Raw genomic sequence first — 14,952 nt, 5'->3', positions numbered from 1 at the left:
ATGCATTGAAAATGAATAAAATTGTCCGCAGTCTAGTAGTTGTAGTTTATCTGTTCTGTTTATTATTTACGACGACGGAGAACGGTGTTGGAAACGTTAAACTCCCTCTCGAATAGATTTTGTAATATCGCGCGTTTGCGAAACCCGGTGGTGGATCGGTCGCATTGAAAGCGGAAGTATCAATAACAGTTTTGGTAGGATTTTCAAGTGTCGCGTGTAAAATATCGATATACCGAAAGCAGTCGGAAAACGTGGAACCTGCCAGACCCAATGGGTAATCGATACTCCCTATTGGAGCAGGATTTGTTCCGTATCCTTGATAAATTTGTCCGCGCGATATCTCAGAAAACATTCCGGCGTTTGCTCGGTAAATCGTCGCATACGATGTTCAAACGTGTACGATCTCCTTCGTATCTCCTCGAATTGATCGAGTCAAAAAGGCTCCCCCCACTGAGATACGTCCGCGGCCGACGGAGCCGCGCACGACTTTCGCATGAATTCTCATTTCTTCGCGGCGGAATCGTGCCGCGGCCGTGCCGGCACTGCTGACTCGGGCCTGTAGTCACGACGTAACCGTGTTACATTCCATTCAATTAGCAGCCATACCCGGCTCTGCAAATTACACTCGGTCGTCAGACGGTCGACGGACCGTTGTAATTATTAATCGTGTCAAACATCAATTAGCCGGAATATCGATTAATTGTACATCGCAGATGTCCTGGCACTCTCCCGCTCCGTCTCGATCGTCAACCGCTCCGACGACGACGCGTTTCAACGTTCGACTAATCGCGCGTCAACGTCTCGATTGTTGGGCCTTGTAATATCAGATTCCGCTTAGTATGGGCCGCTAGAAAATTCGGTCGAAAAATAGTCAAACGCCGCAGCAGCGTCTGACTATTGTTCGAGGTTTCTACTTGTCGTAAGCGTTGTCAGAACTCCGTTAATTATGAATTTGCATGTGATTATTGTAAACTGTAGGATGTTGATTAAGTAGATTTCAGATCTTACAAAAATAGAATTTCAAATAGAAGTTCAGGGAACAATAAACGTTCGCGCAACGCGGGCAATTTCTATGCAATATTCATTTGATAATTTCCTGTACGATTTATCCATCTCTTACACTACTTATTCATTTCTCGCGCCACTTGTTCCTCAAATATTTTCAACTGAACTCGGTCCACAGATTTACCTAGACAGTCATTTAATAATTCAGCCAGCGCGGGTCATCCCGAAGCTCCATCGTACTTGAACTCGGGCAGATCCCATCCGAAGTATCTTTTATTATAAATAAGAGTATCGTAGATAAAGGGTCTGGGTCCCAGGAACTCCCGTCCTTTTAGCAAAGATCGCCTCCGGTTTAGAAATCCCTTTTGTCAAACGTTTTATCTTTCGCGCAGGTCCATAGTGGCACGTGACGCGAATGGAACGAGTCGTAGAAGATGTTGAACGTCTGAAATTTAAAAAGAGCTCGCTAAATTGGACCTCCGTCTCTTCCGTGTCCATATCAAATGTCCGCTTTGGCTATTTTTCTTATTATTCCGAGACAGGCAGCCACGTAGAACATACGTCTTTCATTTTAAAATTCCCGTCCGCCCGAATTTGAAGATTTCACCCTGCCTGGCCGAGGGAAGGCGGAATATCAGCTGGAATTTCTAATGCTGGCCGAGTTCGTTCCATGTGAACTCTTCAGGACGATGCTGGTGTCTTTTCTTTCTACCTTTTTTCTTGTTTCATTTGTACCGGAAGGGTTAAAGTCGTCATTGGCGACATCTTGATTCTATTTTTAGTTCAGGATGGTTTATTTGGTGATAGATGTTTATTTCTTTTAAGTAATTTGGGATATTCTGGATATGGTACTTTTTGCATTTGAATAACAAACGATCGGTTGATTGTAGAAACCTCAGCTCGTAGAAAGAGTCGCGAACACAGTGTTTCTAAAAGTCGAAAAGTCCCGGCGAAAATTCAAGTGCCCAGTTTTCGATGTGCTCGGAGCTGAACGGGTCCAAGAAAATATTTGCAGTCGATGAAGAAATTAAATCGGCGATTCGATTGCCGGGCAAAACAGTTCCAATACTTTCACGGATCCCTGTCCTCGGGTTTTCACCGGGAGAAAAGACGGATCCCGCTTTTCTTGTTTCCGAGCGGACGAGCGGACGAGCGGGGATCTCCGCGTCGACCAACACAGCGCGCCGTCGAATATTTGCTGTAACCGGCGGAGGGGAAAAACAAATATTGCCCGGGTGGTCCGTTGAATGGGCGTCCCGGCGCTTGCGACGACGTTTCCCGACGACGTTCTCGAGGCCCGCTCATCCCCGTGAAACGAACATGTCATTATCTCCCGTCGGGAAATAAATTAGAGACGAAATTCGCCCGGCTCCCAGGGTCCAAACATTGACCCTACACGCCCGGCACTCACCGTGCCGGGGATCTCTTTGATCACGCTAGCTGCGCCAGCTCGAAATTCGCGCGAACCGACCCTGTTTCACGGCGAACGAAAGACAAATGGAATGGCGAGAACGTTATAAACGGAGTTTTCGAAACTGAAACAACAGGGAGGAATCGCGCGTTTGCTCAAACTCCGTGGTGTGTTCATTAAGATTTCTGTCGTACTACGGAAGAAGTCGTGTGAACTTTCGAATCGCTTGCGAATCGTCGGCCGGGAATTTACTCGTTCAGACAAAAACTTTCCCGGAACAATAAATTTAATTAATCCGAAGGGGATAGAAGGTTGAGCAAATTTGAACAGCGTATCTCGAGGACCCTGCGCTTAACAGACCAAAACTTTAAATAAATACAAATAAATTCGAAAAATAATTTCAAGCACTGGTGATTAGCTCGATAGCTATTTAACACGATCTTCTGAAAATAATTTGTCAAAAGTTTAGTTACCGACGAACCTGACATAACCCCCATAGAAGGTTCCCACTTCGTTTTCCAAGCCATCGCTAATAAAAATGCTAAACCTTTTAAAATCCCGAATAATTTTAAAGTATTGCAAAATTCAAGCCCTGAGAAATAATTGAAAGCCAATGGAGACTTCTTCTACTTCTCGTCCGAAACAGTTCGAAGCTCTCGGAGTACTTAAAAGAATCCCTTCACAGAGTCTCAACACAATTACGAGCGCAAATTACAGTGCAAATTTCCGGCCTCGTCGTCGCGATTATAAATTGATTCGCGGGGCGTGTAGTAGGGTAGGGTAGAACTCGACAAGATCGGCGACGAAAAACTCTGTTGGTAATGCTATGTATTACGTCCCGGCTGCCGAGTAAGGTTTCCGGGAACACGGTTGTGCTTCCTGATATCTGGAATTTCAGCCATTCGTGTCGGGAATATTAACTCGCGGCGCATTTACCTCTATCGCGGCGCTATATCGGGATGTATAAATTCAGATCGTCGCGTCGCCGCGGCACGGCGGCGCGGCTCGGCTCCGACCGAAATAGGAACGATTCCGGTTCAAATGTTTTGACAAGAGGTAAGATGTATGTGCGGGAAATTGTTCGAACACGATCAAACAGACATTATGCGCCTGATGGAGAGAAAGCGAAACGGTTTCGACGTTCCGCGCCGTCTCGCCGCTCCGCACGGATATATCCGTCCATTGTTTCGCACGTTTCGCGTCTGAACGAGTGTATAAATAAATTTCGTGCACCCCGCCTGAAATCGTTCTGTCGCTTTCAACCTATCGGCACGATCAAAGTTGGAACAATCGAGACGTATATTACTCTATAATACAAATCTTTCTGTAGAACATTGATATAATAGTGGAATACGGTAAAATGTAGGAGATTGACACAGCTTTCAAGTGATACAGTATTTTATTCAGGTTTAAACATTTTAGTACAGGATATAAAATAAAATTGTTAAAATGTCTACCGGAAGAAGAGAAATGACGTCAGAGGAAAGGAATATCATAATTAATCTCCATAAAAATGAAAATTCTCTTAGAAAAATTAGCGAATCTTTTCGCATATTATATACAATCGTATATTATAAAATATTCACTTATACTTACTGAATTAAATGCCAAATATTCCTCACAAGTCTGACTCCAGCGCAAAGAACGAACCTGTTAATTATTCTTCGCGATAAGAATTTGTCTTGGAACGTCTCCGAGTAACGATCCGCTTAAGCTTAAAAAGCGTGGAGCGGCAAGTTTCGAAGGAGCCCCGCCTAAGTGTCAAAAGCAATCCTATACGTAGAAGGAAATGACAAGAGGGTAGGAGGAGGATCGCGGCAAGAAGCTCTAGAGAGCGGAAGGCAGAGTCTCAGCTGGCATTGTAGGGGCCAGTGCAAAACGAGGCTAACAATTTCCCCGCTTCTTTTCTCGGCCTGCCTCGCGACCCAATTCTTCTAACGCCGAGGCAAACGTTAATACGTCGAATTAACGAACTTGTATATTTTATTAAGCCGCGTCGCGAAACTGCTACCTTTGCGCCGGACGCGGCGATCTTCACGCTTCGTAATTATTCCGCTGGCGTTATAATCGTTCGATATACTCGCATAAATAGAACAGTATATTTTTTTTTATAATAATCTGAAAGTTTGAAAATTGAATAAAGTACTATATTTGAAGCATTGATTTTCCTATTTTCTTAATTTATTTTAAAGACGATGTTTTATTATACGAAACAGACAATTTGTTTATTTATTTTACGCACGCGTTTCAAAGAGATTGTGACATCCACCTGGTGGAATGAAAAATGGTCTAAATTCGAAAGAATTTCGCACAAAAATTTGAGCGAACCCGTGGATCGCAGTCTCGCTCCGATTAATTCGCGCGCTTGTTGCCGGACTCTTAACGAAGCTATTATTCCCAAGTTCCGCGATGTATCCTAATTAAGCGAGCCGCGATAGCATCTCCGACGCCGTATCGCCGGCCACTTTATTCTCCGTCCCCTTTAACGAGACCTCGTCTCATCCGCGGTTGTAGTTTAAGTTCAAGCGGCCGCCATTTATCGAATCGTAACCTCAATACTGTTCTCGGCGGGCGTCTATTCAGCCGCGAACGTTTTCACCGATCACGGGAAAAGGGTTAAGTTTAATACGGGTTAAGTTGCTCGTTCGAATATTTCGCGACCAGGCCGGAACAGTGCGCGCGGCTTTTTCGGCCGATTCAGGCCGATTCAGGCCGATTTAGGCCGATTTTGTAGGGCGGATAACGCAGTTCCGCGAAATTCGACTACGCGGATGCGGCACCGATCAGACGCACAGTGGGTCGCCGATGCGACGTCGCGATCTATGATACCGCCGGCAGATTTATCGTTGTGATTCACCGGCGTTTAATTAATTTACATCTGGGAAGAGACTTGCGCGCGACATTATCGTTATCGGGGCCGCTCACTGACACCACCCGAAATGCAACCGGTTAACGGACGTTCGTAGATACGATCGCTCGCGGGAATGCTCAGGCATTGGCTATAATTTAGAGCGTTTCGATTTTTAGGAATACGGAAATATCGTCTCCCGACTTTTAAATGAAAATAGAGAATTTGGGAAGAGAAGTTACGATTATTGGAACATTTTAACAAAAATAGACAATTTGGGAGACGAAGTTACGATTATTAGAGCCTCGGCGGCTCGTTTTTATAGTTACGATTGTTAATAACTATGGAAATGAACCGCGAGGCTTTAATAATCGCATCTTCTCTTCTCAAATTGCCTTTCCTAAAAATCTTTTAGTTTCCAAGCTGAGGGACAATTTGAGGGACAATTTGAAGAGATAATTTACTATATTTATGCATGTTAATAAATTAAATTTACTTTACTTACGCTTATCAATAAATTAATTTTACCGTATTTAGACTTGCCAAGAAATTAAATTCACTATATCTACGTTTATTAATAAATTAAATTTACCGTATTTAAGCTCCTCAATAAATTAAATTTACTGTATCTACGTCTGTCAATAAATCAAATTGACTGTATTCAAGAGCGACGTCAAAGGGAACGAGCGGCGTCCAGCGTTGCGATCGCAACGTTTTGTCAATGAAAATCGGGCAACGGTTTTCGACTTTTGGAGGGGAAGCAAAATAAGGGAGGATATAATTATGTCAACTAGACAATTCTTCGCGATAACAGAAAAGAAAATGATATCATCGCATATTAACGAAAACGTTCTTCTCTATCCACAAATTCTGAAAATGCCGCAACCGCAGAAAAATCCGCAGTCTGTTTAGAAGGTAATAAAAGTCTGGAGTTTGGAAATGGCAAATGGCGCGATGCATCATCGGCCAGTAATTTAGTAGAATCGGAACGCCATTTGTTGGGAACGTGTTCTATCGTTTTACAATACCGCTATGTAACATCGCGAAACAGAACTATTATAAATCTCCGGCGCACCGTTTAAATAACATCTTGCGTCACTGCGCGCACGAATTCCGTTACATTAAAATCGTTGAATTGTTCGTTGAATCTGCTATTGAACCGAAAACTCGTGCCACAGAATTAACAACGAAAAAGTTGAGAGCATTATTATAATTTAAGAATATTAGCAACAGCGGAGAGTGCACAGTCTGTCGAGCACGACGGGCAGCTTAACCATCTACGGGCGACGCGATTGATCGAGTAGAATCAGCCTTTTCACGACGCGTCGCTGAACAATAGAAGAAGAAAAGCGCACAATACCAGCGCGGCATTATTTCAAGCAGCTTTCGAGAGATATAATAGGTAAAATTGCTTCGATAAACAGCACGCCATTAAATCGCTTTTATACCGAGATTGATATACCTAATGAACAGCTTGTTCTATGATGTCTTCTATTATCAAAAATATGGTACTCGCGCTTCCGTCGCTTTTGATCTTTCCATCGTTATCGAGTGCCCAACTGCTTGAAAATATTTGACCACCTGCAATTTCAAAGATTATTTTAGAAAAATTGAAATGCTGGCTGGGATTCCTCCTGGCGAGAATTAAGTGAAAATATGGTTATTGGCAACTTAGTGCCACATGGATCGTACGTCTTTCATTTTAAAATTTCCGTTCGCCCTATAGTTTTCAGAGCGAATCAACTGGAGAAGCTTTTAATGAGATATAATTGTTAGACAATTATTATGCCCATTAGAAACGCCGAATTAAGGATATCGAAAAGATCGCTCGAGTGAAAACGTTGAACGCGTTGTGAAACGCCTCTCGGCGCCGACGCGCGAGAAACTATTTTCCGAAGGGGGTGTTTCCCGTCCCAGGAAGCTGCTGCGGTAGGTGCGAGGGACCGACTTTTATATCACGTTTCGTCATGCCGTCGCGGCCCGCATAAAAATATGGGTTGCTCCGCGCTAGGTGTCTCGCGAAACTCACAACATTGCTCACCGGCCGTGTATGACAAAAGCGCAACACGCTATTCTACAAAATGCACACGTACTCCGCGGTTGCATCCAGTCAAGTGCCTCGCTAGAGCACGCGGCCGTCCCCGCGTGCTTTAACCACGTACGAATGGTCGGAGACACGGCACCGAGATACACGACACCGACGCGATTTATCATCCTGACAATTTCGAACGCAGCTCGGCCCGTTCTCACAGTTCGAATCGAAGCGTTTGCGGCCGGCCATCGGGAACTGCGACAAAAGTTGCTCATATGATTAATCGAAGCTTTCCCCGGCGGGGTAGCGCCGGCATCGTTCCAAGGATTAAGCTTTTGCCACGGGCATAATATTTTAGGCGAACCTCTCCCTCTCGCGGAATACTTCCGGCGCGTTCCGATCGCCGTTCGATAAATGTACCGATTCAGCCAGCGATCGGAGAAGTAGTCGAAGTAAATGCCCAAGTATATTGTATGCTTTTTACCTTGTTTCGTCGCGCAAGTTCTCGTAACTTAATGGACTTTTTTATTTTTAATAAAAATGGGCTTTTTTATTTATTTAAGGTGGCATCGACTTACTTGCAATTTTTTTAATAAGTCTATAAAAAAAATAATATAATATAATTATGTTCTTTTCGCAATTTTTTGTGATTTAAAGTAGCAGAATATTCAGCGCGAGATCCATTTAAATCGTCAGGTTCGTTAAAAGTTACGAGCAAATGTTGATCGGTCGAACGTATTCGTTTCGCGACTGCCGTCTCATAGGACGAGTTTAGAAGTTGCAGGCGGAGTCGAGGCGCAAATGAAGGAAGCAGCCGCGGCTAGCCGGTTCGATTACATCACGGCTGACGGCTTAGTTTAATTAAATCCCAAGATGTTGATAAATTTCAAGACACTTCGGTCAACGCGTAGCGAGGAGAGAGAGAGAGAGAGAGAGAGAGAGAGAGAGAGAGAGAGGGAGAGTGGGACGGTATATTCGCTCGGAGGGAATCGGTGTCCTCCCTATAGTATTCACGTTAACTGTTCAGACGTTTTAATTACCCATTCCCAGATTCACCCTCGTTGCTACAGTAACACCGGTTACGCGTATTATTTACGGATAATCAACCGGCACAACGCGTTAGAAGGCGATTCTTCAATTAAATCTGTCTAAAGTCATTCGCGATGATACAAAAGCTCTATCTATAGTGATTTGAGCTCTGGAGAATAATAATTAATAATTTTCTGGCAAAGTAGACGTTTTAAAATATTTAAAAAGGCCTTTGTTTCTTCGCAGATATCGTGGGAATAAAGGGGGGTATCGTTAGGAAAGAACTTCCGAAATGCATACAGCCCAACGATCGAGTACATAGATTTTATCCATTCTTCTATCCGCGCGATAAAAGCATAGATGTACGCCGGATTTTTACTGGCAGTAAACTCTCTCTTTTATCGTAGCCGTGTATTTTTTATATTCGCATCGACTCGGCACTCGTTGCAGCATTTCGACGATTTAATAAATCATGCCGCGTGCATCCTGCCGAATTTGTTTGAATCCTAACCGTTCGAGTGTCACGTGACTTTACGGTTTTAAGTGTCAAGGAACGCTTCTCCAGCCACGGCTTTCCAGCTCCTTTTAAAATGAGAGAATTAGTATTGTTCCCTTTTTGCAATCTTTTCCCTAATTTCTATTTATTTATTTTATTGTTATGCCTCGTCTACTTGCAATAATAAATAGTTTTATATCGTTCTTTCTTCTTACTAACCTCACATTTCGCGCATCTACCGCTTCAACAAGGCAGGCGCCATAAGTCAATTACCGACACAGTATAATTCTGACACTTTGCTATATTCGCATAACAAATCAGTAGTATACATTAACATCCACCTTTCTTATACATTATCTTCAATTGGCACAGAAAATATTCATACGCACAGGAATACGTTCCAAAAACAGCCTCACTGTTTCTCCAATGCAAATGCGTCGCCACCGTCGCACAAGTTCCGTCCAATCAACGAAGCTTCCAATTTGTTTGACAACGCCGAAGTACACGGGGCGATTTTCAACAACGTCGGGGCGATTTTAATTAAAGCACCGCCGTGAGAAAACAGGTAGAAGTGCTGTTTCGTGTTCGAAACTACTCGCGACTCTCTTTCCACGGTAGAACGGCCGGCGGGCGTTCTTTCAAAGTCCGCGCCGCGAAGTTCATAATCCTTGGACTGCGCGATCGCAGCGCCGTCCCGTCTCGTTCCGCGCAGCTTCCGAATAACAATAATCCCGGGACGAGAACTTCCGGCGGAAGTTTTTCTAATTGATCGGAGCGAGACACGCTCGGGTGAGAGCCGTTGGTGACCAGGGACGAGCTCGGCCGCTTTTCACCAGCTTTTCCGGGGCAAACGGGTGTGCCGTGGAAAGCTCGTGGAATCTTCCAATTCGACTAAGAAACTCGAACGACGTTGCTGGCAGTTTAATCGAATTCCACCGCGGAGACAAGAACTCGGATCTTCGGATCAAAGCGCCACGCTTGGCTCTGTCAGTACATATGACCGGAAAATCCTGGGTGAAAGAAATGCGACTCTTCCTTGTTCATTCTGGCTATGTAATAACTAACGAGCCTTTTTCTGCAATACTGTATCGGTTTGTTAAAGTGATTAATAGAAATGGCGTGGAACAATGGAGACGTCTTGGTTAGTAACGATGCTAATTTCCGTTCTACGTTACGAACATAACCTGTGACATAACCGTCATTGTTGCAATTATTATTTAACATGCAATGAAATAGCGAACATTTTAGCCATGGAATAATAGCAGATAGACTGCTGCTAGTATGTACAATTTAAATCATTTATTACAGAAATCCTTTTTCTGATAAATTCTTATTTTCCGGTAACCATAACTTAACGCACAATTGACTACGAAAACATTATTTCCATGAATAAAATAGCATAGATTGCGGTACTACAAATAAATTGCAGAACTATAAATAAATTTCGGTAGTATAGGTATTTTCTGCGCAGCAAATTTTTCGAGCACGTAACTACCGTGTCGCCGTCGCACGTTCTCAACGGGCGCCGAGATATTGCAACGCAAACAAAGCGCAAGCGCACGTTCTACAGCCACGTTTCCCGCGTTTAATATCAAAACCTTGGTCAGCGCGGCTACCTCCCCCGAAGCCGGAAGACAAACGTTTCAATAGGCGGTCATGCAATTATGTAAATCTGACATTAACTTCGTTGCTCAGCTATTATCGAGTTACGTCCGCTACCCGCCCCCGTTCAAAGCATCGGTTGATCTTGGCCGGCGTATTATATATTCGAAACTTGGCAACTTTGCCTGTGGCCCCCCGTCCAGTTTCTATAAAGTGCCGCCTCGATCTATTAGAAAGTTCCGCCGTCGTCGTATTATCGCTATAATATATTTATCGTTCAACAGATTTATACTGGTCAAAAACTTGCGACGTTCACCAACGGCAGAACTATGCGAAGAATACTTGCGTGCCAAAGAGGGTTTCAAACGCGTCGTTAACCCTTTCGCTATGGCGGTTCGCTCCGCTGGAGTGACGTCACGGGACTGATTATTTATAGTCTTATATTACATTAGATTGTATTATATAATAATATTGTATTGTACTGTATTGTATTGTATTGCATTGCATTGTATTGCATTGTATTGTACTGTAGCGTATTCTATTATATTATGCATATTACATATCGATTATAGTCGGCACCTGTACACACAGCACGTCGCACGAACGCTGGCTATAGTCAGCAGCCGTAACGAAAGGATTAATAATCCATTCAATCTCTCCATTCTTCGTTCTCCTAGGCTTTTTAACCCTTTGAGATGTATATATAGCCTATTCTTCTACGTTGATTATAGATACCCTAGGCGTTTGTTAAATTCTAACAAATACTCTAGAAAAATACGCTGAACAAAATTGACCTTTTCGTTTAATTTTTCCAGGTCAAGGTCAAAGTTCCTTGATCCCAAAGGCGTTTGCAAAATTCTAAATCGCCCGCCTTTGGTTAACTCGATACAGTCTGGTCGGAATTATCGACCTCGCAACGAAATCCCGTGCCCCCGATAATTGGCAATTTTCATCTCCTCTTACGTATTTCGCGTTCCTTTGAATTTTCGCAACGCTACAGGATAGCGGTTTGCATCTATTCGGGCAACGTTCGGCGCAGGGTGAATTTAAGATCGCATAATAGGATCTTTCGATAGAATTTTAGCTTCGTCAGTTTCCCCAACATCAAAGGTGTTGTCTGATGCGTGACTAAGCGGTCGTTAAGTCTATAAAGGTATTCACGCAGTACGTCTGTAACGAAGTTTGCAAAGGGACTAAGGAGGGAGAGAGAGAGAGAGAGGGAGGAGTGCCACGGGGGTGTTGGCGCGAGCGAAGTTAAACTTTAAAGCGGAAAAGTTAAGGGACGATATACCGCGACGCGTTCAGAATAACGACGACAAAGCCGTAGGTTGATGCGGCGTGAGAGGGTAGAGGGAGTTCTAAGTAAACGAATTGCCTTCTTGATCGGGCCACGGGCTTTGAAGTTTCTGCGTGCACAGGTTTGTCCGAGTAAAGGGACTAGAGAGTCTTCACGAAATTAGCAGAACTTCCGGAACTGGGCCTTCAACTTTCCATCCTTGAAACGTTCCGTCGCATTCCTCTTCTGAAATCTTGATTAACTCGCGTTTACGGAGCCAATTCGGCTCGCTCGAGTCGATCGCCATTATAAGACGCACCGGTAATTTGCTCGGAGAAATTACGATCAGTTAATTTCGATAGCATTGCAATTTATTGAAGATTATACCAGGTCAACGTGTCGTTGCTTTCACTCCCCAAGGAAACACTTTGTTAAACTCGTTCGTACCATCTTCTTGTCCAGAGTTACAGTCAAGGGAACATCCGACTCAAGTTTTATTATTTTAGTTTACGACTGTCTGCGTTTAAGGGTACCAGCGCGGCGACGCACGAAAAATGGTGTTCGCGGTTGTAAGCCGCCAAGTCAAAGCACAAAATGGTATTCCATTTCGCATTTGCATTCGGCCGCTTTTCGGCTGGTTGAATTCGGAACTTCCGATGACGTTAAACAAGGAAGCGCATTAAACTCGCGACAGAGCGAACGTATCGCCGAGGCGTTTAGAGTTGCCGTTTCGCCGACAGATAAACTTTACCCCGGCTGACCGTTATCTGTTAATTAGGCTGGCTTCTTGCGCGGTCGATTCCTCCCTTAAATTGCGCCGGTACGCGCGGGCACACAGGCTGGGCATTCCGAGGACGATTGCGCATATGCGTCGATGCGGAACCGCCCTCGCGGGCTCGTTTCGGCTCTCTCTCTCTCTCTCTCCGGTTCTCCAGCTCCCTGCTCGCAGACTTCGCGTGTGTTAATATCTCTCTAATATAGTCCGACGGCCCGTGATCCTTTACACGGTTCCACCCGGGATTTCGAGTTCGGTCTGTGCGAGTCTCTCTCTCGCGCGCGGCGGCATTCCGCCGATCCGCGGCAACCGAACCTCAAATTATGCCCGGCAGTATGCATTCTGTTTCGCGCACCAGTTTCCACCGACCGGATCGCGGCGATTAAACGACTTCGCGGCGCGATTGTGCTCGGGATCCTTTGATACTTAAAGCACAAGCGTGATCACGCGACAATTGTTAACACTTAATTATTAAAAATATATCGACGCTGTACACTATGTTGCTTAAAACTCTTCTGTATCATTTAATAAATTTCAGAGTTCGAGTATGTTTTAAAATAGAAATGGTAGAAATTCTAAATAAATAGTCTCATCGTTCTGATAAAAATTAGTTGTCGTTCTGAAACAATAAGAGTTAATTAGTTTTATAGTTCGGTATGTTTTGACGCAAAAAGTTTAAAAATTGAGATATTTTATTCGATAAGCTTCGCTATAGAAAATACATTAATATGATATCCTATTAACCACCGACGAATCAGCAACCTACCGTGAAATATATTTGCGAGAAATTAGATGAGAGAATTGGCTTACGGGTCGACCACCCTTTAATTCACTTTATTCCCTTTTCGCCACAATTTACGTGACACAGTCCTGTTAAATACGGTCTTTGTGCCCACCGAATCGGGCCGCGAGATCACATCATATTACCCGCGCACTTTAATTAAATCAGGATGCCGTCGAGATGGTTCGGCTTCCGAAGTTTAATTGAAAGCTCGTCTTTCCTCGCCGCTACGTTTCCACGTTGCCATTTAATCGCGATAGATATGAATTCCGCGCGCGATGCTTCTCGACGACGAACGGCGGGGCAAGCCGCTCGCGCGCGCGGGCGTCGTCGCCGGCGTCGGTAACTAACCCCCTCCCCTCGGCTCGAGAAACACGGTTTCGCAGGCCGTTCCACTGCACACGTGTCGCACGGAGAACGCACACGTGCCGCGGTGCCTCGGAAACGCACACGTGCTCTACCCCCGTATAACGTGTTCCATACAGGGCCAGCCCGGGGGAAGTTTCGTACGTGCGATGACTTTGAAAAGCTCCGGCGTTCCGTGTCGATGGCAATTGTTTATCGATAATACAGCCACACGGATCGTCTGCATAATCGACGTTCCTCGAAACTCCGCGAACGCGGCGCGGTCTCCGTTCAGCTCTGCCTCGGCTCCGGCTCGGCTTTTATCGCGGCTCGTACGGCTCTCATCGCCACGGGGGGGCGGTATGTAGAACAGCATTTACAATACGTTCGCGTGAATCATAAATGTTGTTCTTCTTCTTTTTTTCTCCTTTTTCCCATCGCTCGCTCGCGCGCATGTCGGATCGCGCGTTCGCCTGTGTGTGTGCGCGTGTGTGTTTTTTTTTGCTTTATGGTCCTCGCGCGGCTGTTCCATTTATATCCACTTTATTTTACGTGCCCGTAAGCGATAAAACACTCGTTCGTCAGGAAACACTTAACTGCTCCCGGCGGGCACCGAACGTGAATCCCATTTGATCGCGTGTGCACGCGTTTTCGCGCTCACTTAGAAAATGAATTTTTCATAAATCTCCCTCCCTCTCCCACCCACACACCACGGTCGGACGTTAAATGCATCAATCAGCCGATGGAATCGGATTATACATATTTACATAACGCTGGGCGCTCTCTCTCTCTCTCTCTCTCTCTCTCTCTCTCTTTTTCTCTCTGGCCCGCCAATGTGTCAACTCCCACCGCTGGGAACGTTACGTTTCCGAATGAAAGACGATTTTCTGGTTCGAGCCCGGCGAATCGAGCGAATACCTCGATATCCCGTTTTGCGATGGTTACTAGACTCGAGAGGGGAATTTCTTCTTCTGTTCGTAAGAAATGTCGATTCGTAAATATTCTGTGGAAGATAAGGGATTAAACTAACTATGGTTCTATTTCATTATTTTACTACTTTCTTATTATATGTTTTATTATACTTCTATTATACATTTATTTATTATTATCGTCTTAAACCATATGAGGTTTATACTGCAAACTACAAATTTGTATGTTATATATAATAGTTAACGGAAATTAATAATTAAATTTTTATATTAAGAAATTTACAGAGGAAAATTAATTGAGAAATAAAACTGTTATTTTTTAAAAATATTAAGAGATTTTTCCCGGTTTAGCCAGAAAATTGAAGATCCGAAAATTTTCTCTCCAAACATTGCAAAAGAAAGCTAAATAAACAGTTATATATT

Source organism: Augochlora pura, chromosome 7, assembly GCF_028453695.1.
Source record: "Augochlora pura isolate Apur16 chromosome 7, APUR_v2.2.1, whole genome shotgun sequence".
Taxonomy (NCBI): Eukaryota; Metazoa; Arthropoda; class Insecta; order Hymenoptera; family Halictidae; genus Augochlora; species Augochlora pura.
The sequence above is the reverse complement of the archived record's forward strand: the minus strand, read 5'-3'. Positions refer to the sequence as shown.